We start from the raw sequence: 13136 nt of genomic DNA on the forward strand, positions 1-13136 counted from the left end.
GACTCAATTCAATGTTATAGTTAGTAAGGGATAACTCCGCACTTCTTAGTACCAAATCTAGAACTTTGTGGCAAAAAGCATCCGTGCAAACAAGAAGCCAAGTAGAACATTCTCCCTTGTGCACAAGTGCTGGACAAGGCAGAGTTAATGCTTTAGCTCCTCGCCTTTCGGGGATGTGTTTCGCTGGGAGCTGCAGGATCAACTTTTTTGAGTCCTCCCACACAGTTGATTTGTGGGACCCTTCAGCTGCCAGGGAGGCAGGTCAGGCCAGCCCGCGACTCGCTGAGCCTGAGCAGGTCCCCATGTCCTCGCTCGCGCTGTTTACGCTTCAGGCAGGCCCTGGAAACCACGCGGGTTAAAAGGTAACATTAGTTTAGAAGGATCCAATGCGGAGTCTAATCAGCGAGGATGCTGGGCTTTAACTAAATTTGTTTTTCTTTCTGGTACGCAGATTTTGAGCAGGAGTCAAATAGGGTAGAGACCTTTCCTACGATCTTTTTTTTCAAAGAAATAGCCATTGAAATTGATTCTGTATGTTATCTGTGAGGCATTAAAATGATAGATTATGGTCTTCAGATCTCCCACCACTTTAATTCATCAAGCGCACTCGGGGCTTGTGTACAGCACGGGAYGCGTTCATGTCGCGCCCACAAAAGCTCCCGCTCCCTTGTTAACACGGCCGCCTAATAAATCTGCGCCCCCAAATGTCTCCTTATTAATTCCGTAGCGCCCGGAGCCGCCACCTTCCCCTCTGTGGTGGAGAAAGGAGGCGCTAGGGGCGGCAGCGACCACAGGGAGGCCCCGCGGGCTGCGAGGCCGGGGCCTGTGCGGGCCCCGCGGCCTGCGCGGGCCGGGGCTCGGCGGGCCGGGGCTCGGCNGTCGGGCCGGGGCCGGCGGCGGCGCCGGGCCCGGCGGTCGCTGCGGCCGCTCGGCAGCAGATGGCAGCAGCTTTTCGTGGCTCGGCAGCAGCGGCGGCGCCGTCCCCCCGGGCTGCGGCGCGGGGCCCGCGTCCCTTTGCTCTTGCTCCAGGAGAGGGAGTCCTTCCCCCAGCGATGGGAGCCGCCAAGGGGCTTTTGTCCCTAGTTCCCTGGCCCTTTAGGCTTTTTATCCCCCCCTATTTTTTTCCCCCTCTCCCTCCCTCACCTTTTCCCAGTGCCCACGGGAGTTAAATAAACAAAGTGCCTGAAAATCCAGAGCCGGAGAGCCGAGCGGGCTGTTCTGCGGCTCGCTGGTAGCGCCTTGGACTAAACCAACAACGCCACGCACATAAACTGTTTACTTTAGGGCTTTGCGAATACCATGGCCTTTTTTGGATAAGAAAACCGCCCTTAATACCGCTTAAACAAAACCCCATGTTAGAAAATTGCTTTATTTCCATCACTTAGGTTCCCTTTGCCTCGCTGTAAGCAGGAGGACAGCTAACTTTTTTAAAAAAGGGGATAGTAAGTCATCTTTTGCACAGCATTTTACTCCATTATTTGCTCTGTTCTGAATCTGTACGATCCTGCCATTAGATCTTACAATAATGTTCTAGTCTGCAAATTTTTAAGGTTCAAATAAAGTTTAATTGTTTGCAAACTGTTATGATGCTAATAATTCAACAGCCTGCTGTGTTACTAATGAAATTACTTTGTTATGATTAATTTGGAAAATAGTGTGTTGATTGTAGTAATTAAGCACAACAAGGTGAAGTAAATGATTCTAATGCCATCTGGCCTCCAGACTGAATGAAGAAATGAAATGGGGCTGTCATTTGAATTTATTCAGAGTAGTAAGGGTAATACAAATGCATTTTATTGCCAAGGCACCCGGATATAACCATCCTACTGCCTACTGTTATTTTGTGTACTTGTGTGTATAGCTGCCTCGCGCGTTTTGCCAGTGTCTAGTTAGGATTTACCTCCCTGTACCTGCTGCCACTAATTGCACGTGCTGATGGTGGCGTTTGTGCTGGTTTCTTCTACCAGTGAGGTCTGAGGGTAAGATTTAAAGACATGATGTGCATCAGCTTACCCTTTGCTCCTCTCTTACCGATAAAAAACTTGCTTTGACTAGACACAAGCCAAATAGGAAGACTAATTAGAATCCCACCATATATATGAAGCCAAATGCATAAACTTTGGTCTTTTTTGTCTCTGCAGTTGGTGCCATGATGCAGCATTAAAAGGATCATAGGCCTTTAAAGGGAGTGTAACCTTTCATAACCCGAACCGAAGACCACTGAAATTGAGAAGCAGTTGAGTCCCTTTGATTCTGGATCGGACTGTCAGAACAATAACTCAGAAATAGGCAGAACAGTTTCAAAGAGTCTTTTCCTCAGTACTTTGTCTTCTTTCTGAAAGAGATGCAATTATTTTCATAAGGTGAACTAAACAAAAAAGAGACACAGTATTCTCGGTAGCCAAAAGATAGAAATCTATTTTTCTATTTCAGGTAGAGAGAAACGAAGTTGTAGATGTAGAAGCAAACTGTGGTTTCATAAAGCTCCCTGGGATCAGTAGGGAAGCTGCACAATACCAAAACAGGGTGGCAGTCCACAGGTAGGTGACCATGGGATGCTGTTCAGCTGTGCAAGCCTTTGGTTGCTCCCGTCGGTGTCCTTCAAGTTGACAAGAAATGTCTCTTAATAGGTAGTTGTGAGACTATGTGCATGGAACCTGTATAAACAGCTTTACGTAGCACAGTGTACTGATACACCGCGAGACCTTCGCTAGCCAGACATTCTCTGAAGTTGACATTTCTCAGACAAGTATCTGCTTAATTCCATCTTTATTTAGAGAAACACTGACACGGAGCCCAGGGAGGAGTGTGCTGCCAAAGCTGCATCTCTGTTCTAGCCTTCATTTCCTGCCCTGTATCCCCTGCCATGCTGTGCGGGGCCAGCACAAACAGGCTTCAGCCTACAGGCTTGGAATCTGGGATTCAGATGGGTATAAGCACAATATTTCATGCCTTTGGAACGAAATTATGACTTAGCCAGTCTCTCGCTGCTAAAGGAAGAGCTAAAGGGAAGCCAGGATCATGGCAGAATGTGTGAGTCAAAGGGGTACCACTTTTCTCATCGCACTACGCTGTGCCAAGGAGCATGCATTTCTTTTCCCCATTATGTTGTAAAACAGAACAGGCAGTGATAAAGCCTGAGTCATTGTATTAGGGCCATTTATGCATTTATTTAGGAATGATTTTGTAAAAGGGTCTAGACAATTCTCTTTCTGCTGCCTGGAGCTCTGCTCTTATTCAAAAAGAGATCTCACCACAGAGAGAAGTCCAGAGGGAACTGGATCCAAAGCCAACTAGAGGAACAACCTGTGCGCTGCAGGATACGCCACCATGAGTCAAATTTAAAGCCTGAGATGTCAGCTCCTTCCTAGCCTTCTGGGAAGAGCAAGTCTTATAATCATGAAAAAAAAAAAAGAAAAAGGAAAAACACAAGATGTCACCTTGTAGCAATGAGCGGGAGAACACAGCATAGTGATGCAGGCAGCTAGAAAACAGGAGCTGCTGGTAGGCAGAGAGGCAGATAGTTGCAAATGCCACTGAAACCCATTCATCTGTATTCATTTTTTGCAGACTGGTGTGTTGGAGCTTTTATCTCAAAGCATCCTGCACGTCTCCCAACCCRAACAACAAACTTCCATTCACCTTCTGTTGTAAAACAAAGGCTATTCCATAAAGATATTTGATGGTTAATGAGCATTTTACAACAACACTTGAAAGTTTATGCTGTGAAATGAAAAAAAAATCCGCATTTAGGTACAGTGGAAAGGAGGATTTAAGCTGGCAGAGGAACATTACCAGTTTGGCCACTTCCAGCYTGCTGGAATGGGTTTTATGTTTCCAAGTCGTGCCATGGGGCTTGTCAAGTCTCGAGCAACCAGCGCTTTGGTTGTGCACGTCGTGCTCCAGCCGGGATGTGCGGCGCTCCCAAAGTGCCCCCCTGGATGGGACTCACTGGGATCCTTGTGAGTCCCACCTGCAGCAGGAGGGCAGCCCAAGGCTGGCGTGGCCCAGCACTGCGTTCGGACAGTGACATCTGATGGGGACACCGTGGGAAGAGCAGAGCAGACACAGGCTGACAATCGGGGTGGCCTCTTCCTGGCACTTCTCAGTCCTGGCYTTTGGTTTGGGTGGGAAAGATGAAATCTTCAGCCACATGGCATCAGGGAAGCCAGGACCTCCTTCCTTTTCCATTGCCCAGTTCCAAGAGGATTGCCGTTTTCCCCTTACGTTTAGAGGCAGCCAGGGATGAATGCACGTACGTACATACATACGTACGTTGAGGGAAAGAGCAGATTTTATTATGTATTCACTTATAATCAGATTTTGATGCCGCTTTTCATTTCTAAAAGGTCTGCAAGGTCTGCATGACCATGTCTGCATGGTCATGGCAGTGTGACTATACGTTTTTATTATTGAAAAATGGTATTTCAATAGTGGTTTTATGCTATTTCCAGTTGTTTAAGGGCTCTGTTTTGAGTATCTTCCCTTTTCTGTTGCTCATGTTGTCCATTGTGACAGTGCTCTTAAAGTGCATTATGTTAGGAGCCTGTTGTTAAACACTGTGTGTCTTTGGTGGCATCAGTTTTTGTTTGCCTGTACCACCAGAGTACTCTAGGCTCCATTTTTCAGTCCATCTTTTTTTTTTTCCTCCCACTGTCTTCAGTCTAATTTTATGATTCTTTTTCAGATACTAGATCAAAATGAAAATAGTGGTTAATCTTTGCATCTAAATTTCCATTACTTCACAAACAAAACAGACACACCACATTATCAAATAAGAGACCTAGTATCGCTTTGGAAGGCCTGTCATGAGGTTCCTGCCCATTCAGTGCTGAGTTTCTGAGGCTGCGGTTGGGTTGGGTTGTAATGTGGGCACCTCGCTGCTGCTGGAGTGAGGCTGCCCCTTGGACCTGGGGCCTTTTGAGGGCCACCCCAGGTGAGCTCTGGGTCTTTGTGGGCTTGTGGCCAACCCTGACCAGGGGCAGTGCTCAGGAAGCGAGTTTCTTAGCTCAGTGGTTGGGCTACCTCTCAGAGAAGTGATGCGAGCAAAGCCTCCAAGTRCAAACACGTTGTCCACACCAACATCTCCTCCTAAGCTGCTTTTATGATTTGTGCTGTCTCTTGCTGCTCTCCTGCAGCCATGTATCATGCAAAATTACAAAGAGGAGAACACATGCAGCTTCCTGAAATACCAGATTGCTCCAGAGTTGGGTCAAACCTGTCTTTCAGGTGTAGAAAAATGAACCTAGATTTGCACCAGTGGTGGCCTGGCTTAGGCAAGCACTAGAGGAGAAACACCCACCTGGTTGGCCCTTTGCTCAAAACTGATCCTTGCTAATGAGTGGGGGACGCTACCTTGGGCCCATGGCTGCCTCGTTACTGCCGAGCATCTCTAATGARGTCATGTTTATGTTTATAGTTTATGTAGGTACATCAGGAGTGGATCAGGATTCTGAGTTACAGCCCGACCTGAGAGCATAGCAGCAAATGGTGCCGTGAGGCGACGGGTCCTTGTTTGCACGCCCTGTTTATCAGACACACTGAGGGTTCCTAGGAGCATAGGCAGCCTGCATGGGGGATTCATCCTGCTCGTTGCATTRAACAGGAAAGATAACACATTTCAACAGGATTTTATTTTGCACATTCTGGTTGGTGTCCCCGAAAGTCCCCCACAAAGGAGGCCTTCATGAACAGCACCCTTGCCTAGATATCATCTGAATTTGCAGAAAACGTTTTATATTAATTTAGTCTAAAAATAACCAGAATGACACTTACGGACCATTGAAGAGAAAGAGCACTGCCTACTGACCAATTCCTGGGAGCCTATTTATTTCATTTGGTAAACAGTGTCTGATTATTAATTAATTCTGATAATTCGGGCAATTATTTCAATAATTCTGTCTAGTTCAYGGTAACAGTAGACCTACTATATGCTAAACGTATTAACTGAAATTACAATAGCTGTTCAGCCTACATTCATCATAATCCTTATTAGCGGCTGCCCTTCCTATGTCTGTGGGCTGCTGAGAGCTCTGCTCATCCTGAGTGTTGTCGGATGTGCTGGTGCTATAGAAAGAATTGGGAATGTGGGCGCTTGGCAATGACACAAATGCATTCTGTCGTTTACACTGTCTGCTTCTTGAAAACATGGTCAGTTCTGAGAGTGCAGCCTGAGACAAAGGAGTCTATGCGTGTAGACCACAGGAAAAAAGGTTATGTGGGTAAATCCTAATCCAAGTGCATGAGATTAACTCCTTACTGGCAGTAGTAAGTCATGTGTTTTCTATGGCTTTTCCTGAAGTGTGTAGTAGTGTGAAAAAAGGGGATTAAAAATCAAGTTGTTAGTGTTTTGGAAATTGTTAGTTGTTTTGTGCTTTGGAAAATGTCCTAACCATGAGTTGGCCATCTGGATATAGGATGATGGTTATCCATGAAGTATTTCTTGCCTCCCACTCTGCACAGCACTTGCCCCAACGCACGGAATTTCCCGAAGACACCAAGTGAACGACTTTGTTAGTTCTCAGCCCGGCTGCCCGGGGCGGATCTCCTGAAGGGTGAGGTGCTCCCAAGCGGCGGGCAGCGTTTTGCGCCCTCCCTATTCCCGATTCCCAGCTCTGCAGACGCCGGGCTGAGTTCTGCCCCGTCGGGCCGGGGTGCTGAGCGCCGGTTCTGCTGCAAGCTGTGCCGCTACTGCGGCCTTGCACAGCTGCCCCCGGAGCTGCTTCTGACCCCCTGGCACCTCCCTGCTCCTCCTCAATCTAGATTGTGCAAGGGCAGGTACTGCACTTGTCTCCAGTAACCTTTATTATAGACAGCTGCCACCGGCAGATGAATGTGCTGGCCGTGCCTCTCTCCTTTCAGCAGAAGAGCAAGTTTATAATAACGAGAATTTATCTCGGGACAGGAGTATCCTGACACAGAATTATAACATCTGTATATGGGCCGCAGYATATTCTGTTTTCTGTAGGCCAGGTTTATTGCTCTCATAATTAAGTGCAATTCTCATAACTTGCTCGTGCCCCAGGTTTGCTGAATAGGAACATGTCAATCGAGATGCCAACAAGAAATGGGAGGCCTAAGTTGCTCCTAGGTAGGTTCAGGGTGGATGCAAGGTAAAGCTCTTCCACCATCAGGGTAGGAAAGCTTTGGAGTATGTTGCCTTGGAGTTCTTGGAATTTTCATCTCCATAGGATTCGGAGAATTAACAGGGAATCTGCTCCCTCCCGGTGCCTGGGGTAGGGGCAGGGGAGACTGAACCCCTTCTGGTCCCACCAGTCCAGGTTTATACAGGTCTATACAGGTTTATACAGGTCTACTTGCTGCCACTTACAGATGGCACAATAAAGGGAAGTCTGGGCTTGCTTTTCCTTGGGATGCAAAAACCCATCCTGTCCTTTGGGTTAAAACGCTCCTTCAACTTCACAAGTTCCAAGCAGGAACCTGGTTCCCTCCCAGCACCGTGCTGGGAATTCAGGGCTCTCCCGCAGCGGTTCTTTCGGCCAGCGATTAGTAGCTTTTAAACCAGGGCTCCTCTCAGCAGTATCATTGCCTCCAAGCATGTCTGATTGTATCCGATATYAAAACAATTTTGAGAACATGAGACATTGCATTTATTCTAATTGTCATGAAAAAACACTTCACTCATGCATTTTTAAGCAAAATAGCTACAATTTCAAGTTGTAGCCATTTATTCACCTTGGGTACTTAAATTTCACCTATCACTTTGGTAGGGGAAGCTGCCTCATGGAATAAAGAAAAAGATAAAAATAGTGTTCAGTCTTGTCTGTTCTTTCTTTCCCCCTTATTACAAGCAGAAAGGGATTTTTCCAGACTCCAGTCAAGTACATAGAAATATTCTCATTCTTATAATAGGCTTTGGCTTAGGTCTACCTGGAAAGAATCATCCTCTTTTTTTTTTTTTTTTCCCCCCTTCCATACTCTTTAATTAAATATGTGACATATATGTAATTTTGGTAGTATTCTTTATCTCTGTGAGAAGTCCTTTTAATTCTTTGTGTAAGAARCTGTTCTGTGATGTGGCTACCTGATTTTATTGAAACTCTCATGTCAGGGAAAAATTATTGCTTTCTCTGTCAAAACTGACAGTAATTACAAGTCCAAATATATAGCTGTGATTGACTTGTGAAACTAAATCTGTAATATTTCAAGTTTGTAAGTTGACTTGTGCAGCTTTCAAGAAATATAACCCAGCATTTTCCATACAAACTGTCACCTCTTTATCCATTTCTTTTATCGTCTTTGTTTTTATTTGTGAGGGTGGGGAGTAGACGGGATTTATATTGTACGTACTGGATGGCTTTTAGCAAGTCTGCTTCTGGGAAAAAATTTGTGTTCTTTCAAGCTAAACGGCAGCTAAAGGAAAATCAGGGAGGTTTAAGCACATGGTTCCTTTTATACGGTCTTCTTTCTGCATAATCTTTCAGCAATAAATACTGCATATTGATTCCTTAATTGTAATGGAAGGATACCAGGACGGGAACGACATTATAGCCTATTTACTGCCTTAATTTTTTAAGGGTTTTTAAATTTTAAAGTGGATGTTGTRCTAAATGCAGTGCTGCACTCTTCTATGCAGAACTTGGTATAGAAGGAGTTTCTCAGCAAGTCTGCGCTGCTGAAAGCTCCCTCTGTTTCGGCTGCCTTCCTTTCACTGCCCTTTGTGAGCAAAAAGAAAAATCTGTAATGGCCTTTAGGCTCTCTTTGCATATAGGAAATTCACATCAGGACAAACAAATTCTTTTAGACTGATTAATGAAAAAGTCCCCAGATTGGGCTCTGTAGAGAATTTAGATTTATGCAGGCTAGGAATAAAAGTTTAACTTGCATATTTGCTTTTTTTTTTTTTTAAAAAAAAAGTGGAGTAGTTTCCTGATTATTAATGAACATTTGCTCAAAAATATTTCTGAGCAGTAGTAATAAAAAGTGATCTTCCTTTAACAGAAGAAGAAGGAAAAAAAAAAGACAGCTATATATCAAACAGACCTGCATACCCAATACCGGCTTAAAGACTTCCTAGCAGTAAAATATTTGCTCTGCCTAAAAAAATATACAGCAGGAAAGCTTTATCTTTAATATCATGTAGTCATTTAGCTGGAGTGAAAGAAATAAATATAGGTATGGGAGCTATATATACTTACAGGCACAGGGAGACACTTAGAAGTGGCATCTGCAATCTGCACATAGCTTCGAATGCATAACAGCAAATTTGGGAAGAGGGAAGATGAAGTTTCCCTTACAGGAGGAAGCATTTTCCATTTTACTTCATTATTTCTAGGTTGTTGGCTATTTGGATGATATTGCTGTTGGGTTTTTAATTTTTCTTGTTTCTATTCCTTTTTTTCTTTTTCCCTTTTTTGTTTTTTTTTTTTTTAAATCCAAGCCAGTGAAGCAAAGCCTGGGAAGTAGTAATTTCTTTGAATCTTAATGCAGTCTGTCTTCTTAATGAGCCTACTGCACTGCCCTGAAAACAGCCCTTTACAAATAAACATGCTGAAAGTGATTTAGCCACAATGTCCAGACTGTGTAAACATCTAATTATTACAATAAAATTGTCAATAAATATACATTACTGCTCCCCTTTCAAACGTTAACCAACTTCTTCTTTGCTCGCTAAAAAGGTATAAATTGTATTTTTATGTCTTGGTGGGTTTTGTTTCCATTACCCTGCTTGCTGCTCTGCAGACAAAAGAGCGCAGCCGAATGTCTGAGTTATTCCTGGATGCTGAAAAACTCCTACAGTTCTTTATTAATATACAGTATGATGTAGCCTCTCACAGTGAAACGAACTCAGAATTTTCACAATTCCATCTTTAGCCACGGGATTTTTATTTTATTGAAAAAAAAATTAAAAAGCTTTAAAACCTGTTGTTGTAATTGCTGCAGCTCCGAGATAGGCGCAGGATTAAACCCCGCTTACTAGCGGGAGGAAAGGACATAATGCTGCGGGGGGACGGGCAGAGAAAATAGGCAAACGCGGTCATTTCCTCTGAAATATGAAGTTCTGCTTTCAGAATTGCGGCATCACGTTGGCCATAATCGCGGCCTAACCTCCCCCCCGCCTCCCCATACATCCCCCCTTTTTCCCATTTCTTATATAAGCGGCACATTAACATTAGAAAAGCAGGAGGATATTGAATCCTAATGAGGTCTGGCCTGGATGTGCCGGGCTGGGAGAAGAAAAGCGGAGGATTCATTGGTATGCTGGGAAGCAGGCCCCGCACTGCGCGCATCCCGCCGCTCCGGCTGCCCGTGCCCGTCGGCTGCTCCGGCTCGGGGGGGCCTCGCTGCTCCGGGCGGCCTCTGAGCTGGGCACAAAACAGTTAACCGCTTTACTGCCACCTTTTGTTATATAATGACAATTTAATACGGTGCCTGTTTTTTTTTTTTTGGTTAACCCACTCTTAAAAAAAAAAAAAAAAAAGGTCTTTCAAATGGTTAAATTAATCTTCTGATTAGCTGTGCCTGCCAGGTAAAATATAAGGAGGAAAATGATGTGGAACGCGGCAGTGTAAAATGTGTTAGCCAGGCACGGTAAACATGTCTATTTTAAATAATCAATGTAATGACAGGGCAGCCGTTTGCTCCGAAAATATTTTATCCGCTTTTATTGCCGGTTTCTGACCCGCTTTTATTTTTTGACGTTGAAGGCGCTCGGCAGAGCGACGTGCTGCTCACAAACGAAGGAAGCGGCCGCAAACGCCGCCCGAACCCAAGGTATAAAAAGCGCTGTGCAAATTGCCACGTAAAATGATGTGCGCGGAAAGGCAGAGGGGGGAAGCGGGCGAGGGCCGTGCCAAACAGATGGCACACCCTGCTGTGTTTTTGATTGAAAAAGAAAGGTAACATTTGCAGGCACGTCAGAGAGACAGTGATCAGCTAAACAAATTGGTCTCCGAAGCGGGGCCGCGCTGGAGCGAGCCCCGCCGCCGGGGCCGAGCGCGGCCGTATTTCACGTGCGCCGGCACGGCCCCGCGACAGTCTTTGTTGGCGCTGCCAAGCGTGCCCAGGAAACCACCCACAATAACTGCTTGTCTATTTTTGCTATTTTTATTATTATTATTCTATATATATATATATAGTTTTCCCCCTGCTCATCCCCGCAGTCGGGGGCGGCCCGGCGGGGCCTCCGTTCGGCGTGTCAGGTGCGCGGGCGTTAGCGCCATCGCGCCCTGCTCCAGGGGCAGCGAGCGGCCATGGCGAGGCCCGCTTGGCCCCGCGCGCGGCCCGCRGCCCAAACGCCAACACCGCCCGGGGCAGGGGCACGGCATGGAGGGGGGCTCCCCGCCAACCCCCCCTCTCCGCTTTTCGGGCTCCTCTCAGCTGGCGGCCTGATTCCGCCTCAGTAAAGACAAGGTACAGAAATGTCCTTTGGGTGACATTCAAAACTCGATATAAATCCTCTGCTTTATGAGACTGCAGTGCAATAAATTACTTAGCCTAATTGTAGATGTAATGAATTACCATAATTAGTCATGGGCTACATTAAATTAATCAGCATGGTACATTATTTTGCTAAATTACATCTTTGCCTTCCAAAGCCACCAGTGCAGCAATCAGTGTTTCTTGCAAGAGGGGAATGATGCTGTAATGAGCAGCCTTTCTGCTCCCAGAATAGTGACAGGATATGAATTTTGATGGGAGACAGAAAGGTTTGGAGACGCTGGAGCCTCGACTCGTGCCCGAAGTGTCTGCCGTTGTTAATGATGCCCCAGTCGTCCCGCGGGGGAGCGCTGGGCTGTGTCTGCTGAAGGTTGCGGACCGTTCTCCTCGCCGGGGAAGAAAAACACTTAGCTCRTGCTTTAAGGCAAATAATATCGCTGATACAACAAGTCACCGAGCAGTGGGGTGGCAGAGAGATAATGTCTCCAGCAATATTAATAGATTTAGAATGTTCTTTTACGTTGGTTGATGAGATTTATAGTTACCAGGTATTTTTTTTTTATTATTATTATTCATACCATTTGGATCTGAGTTAAAGCCTGTAGCTATTTTTGTTTTTTACTTAAACCTCCAGCTGTTCAGAATCTCGCTGTTGCTTCGCAGTGACTAAGTCTGGAAGCAAACCGTACTTGAGCTGGATATTATTCACTATTCAGCAGAATGTTGTTGGGAAAGCTCCAGAGTCCCACCTGAACACATATACACTGTTCAGAGTTTTAGTTGGGGGCTTCTAAGTATATAAAGACTATTATTTGGCTTGACGAATGGTGCAGTTTAGATTTCAGATGCGTGAATCCCAATTATTTCAGACATATTTCACAAGCCAGAGATAGCTTTCCTTTTCTTTTCTGCTTTTCCCCAAATATGCCGCTTGCAAGATCTGTCACTTCAGAACTTAGACGCTTCAGAACAAGTTGGTTCAAATATTTGCTTATAGTCACGATGTCAGCACATGACAGTCTGTGACAGAGATGCATGGCACTGTCCTGCAATAAGGTTAATTATCCTGGACTTGCAATGAAGGATGCTGCCTCGTTGCTGTTGTTTTGTTTTCCAGAAAGGCAACATTTGTGAGCTTTTAGTTTAAAGGATACATCTGCTGCCTAAATGCCCATCTGTGTAATGAAATTAGAGTAGGATTTTTGGGCTCCTCTTTAGTATTTTCGTGGTCTGCCTGCCTGTCTTGACCAAAGGGGCGAGGAATAAGGCAGCCAGTTTGCAAACAAGACAGCAGSGATGGGAATGGGAAAAACAGAGAATGCGAGCAGTTCTGATAACATTGCAGCATCTCGCCCTGCAAACGTGAGCTTAMTCCTGGAGCCTGGTTGGGAGAAGGGGCCCCGAATAAAGCGTGGTCACATCTGCAGGGAAAAATGCATAGGGATGCAGAAAAGCCCTGTTTGTAATTTGTGTTTTTGTCCTGGTGGGAACCCATTTAATTAGTGCAAGAAGGTATTGAATTTTAGCTTATCATGCATATTGTTTTCCAGCTGTACAGAAGATTGCCAAGTTTCTAATGGCCTGACCCTACTCTGTAAATCAGCAGTAAATTGCGGCATTTACACTGAGCAAAGGCAAAGGGCTCATTCTGTTGGGTTTGTGCTGTCACAGGAACCTGGGCTAAGGGATTAATGGTCTGATGTTAAACATCTGTCCCCTGTCTTTGGGGGGACGTA

This window comes from Nothoprocta perdicaria, unplaced genomic scaffold (genome assembly GCF_003342845.1).
Source record: "Nothoprocta perdicaria isolate Ctin4 unplaced genomic scaffold, notPer1 scaffold_128, whole genome shotgun sequence".
Lineage (NCBI taxonomy): Eukaryota > Metazoa > Chordata > Aves > Tinamiformes > Tinamidae > Nothoprocta > Nothoprocta perdicaria.